Raw genomic sequence first — 1,395 nt, forward strand, 5'->3', positions numbered from 1 at the left:
AACAGAACATTTGGTTTGATTTCACAAGATAAGAATGACGACTGAGTTGGAAGATTGTTTTACGTTTAGTCAAATCTTTCATACATAAAGTCGGATTACAAAATCATCCCCTAAATTTGTTGTTTTATTCAAGGAATTGAAATTATGGAGAAAATCTGTGAAATGACTTAAAGAAAACAAACCACAAAAACTCCAAGATGCTCTAAACCTCCTGGTTTAGGTCGGACACCTTTCTGATGATGAGTGCATCTAACATTTCCTCAGAAGTCAATGTGCCATATGATTGCATTAGCAATAAATTACACACTATATAGAACCACTTCATAGGATTATATTTGTGCGCAGATGTTTGCAGCTATCAACGAATATTTATCAGCTATTTTGAAACAAAGAAAGACTTTTTATCCATAACAGCAAATGAACTGTACAACAGAAAATACAAATGCTATTTATGGTCTCCTCACAACAATGATAAGAAAAATAAACTGGGCCAATATGTCATGTTTCTTAATACAGAGACACACATGTTAATGTGATCTCTGGTCTCCTCTGAGTGGGAGTTATTATAACTGACTGTAAAAAGTCAGCACAAGGAAAATAAACTCCACCTAAACTTGGTTTATATCTGACCCAGATAGACTGCAGGTCATAACTTCTTACCTGAAGTTCAGTTCACCTGACACTCGGACCGGCAGCCGCCTCGGGTCTCTGCTCCTCCTGCCTCCCATTTCCCTCATCCACCTGCTGCCTCTGTGGAAGCTCCGCCATAGCCACCACCAAACAACTGACTTATTTTTACACATCGACCAGCATCCGGCCAATCCGCCATCTTTCATTGTTTATACCGTTACAAAAAAATAAAAAAAATAAAAAAACAAACGAAAAATCACCATCAGTATGCCCGATGGCCAGTCCAGCTATGGTCGTGCCATCAGTTAACCCTTCACGTGGCAGCTGTGACACGCGTGCCCGGGGTTGCCGACCCCTGCTCTAAAGCATCTGATTTGGATTCCTGAGATCAAATATATTTTCCTTTGTGTTTGTTTTCTTCACATTTGTGGCTTTAATGTAGTGTTACATCCTGTTTGTTTGCTTCCATCTGTATACATGTCCAGATTCACTGTTATGTTTCTATTCTTACATTGCTGTGTGATCACTGTTCCCTCTGCTGACTGATGTGACCTTTTGTATCTCACACTGATACTTGTCATATTTGTATCTGCGCCTAAAAGATAAAAAGTTTTCCATGCTAAAACACAGCTCCACCTCCTGCAGTTCTCCCTCTGAACCACTAGATGTCTCTGTTATCTAAATGAAGACGTGCAGCACAGCAACCACAGCAGCGCTCAGACCACACGTGTCCTGTTATTATGTATAAAAGCATGAAACAGGTGA

At 39.9% G+C, this 1,395-nt stretch overlaps 1 protein-coding gene across 1 annotated transcript in view; it reads right to left on the bottom strand.

The window, feature by feature from the left end:
* LOC113015973 (NACHT, LRR and PYD domains-containing protein 12-like) overlaps window positions 1–1,395 on the bottom strand; it is a 748,422-nt gene that overhangs the window by 164,115 nt on the left and 582,912 nt on the right. The window lies entirely within an intron of this gene.

The sequence above is a fragment of the Astatotilapia calliptera genome, chromosome 3, assembly GCF_964374335.1.
Source record: "Astatotilapia calliptera chromosome 3, fAstCal68.1, whole genome shotgun sequence".
Classification (NCBI taxonomy): domain Eukaryota; kingdom Metazoa; phylum Chordata; class Actinopteri; order Cichliformes; family Cichlidae; genus Astatotilapia; species Astatotilapia calliptera.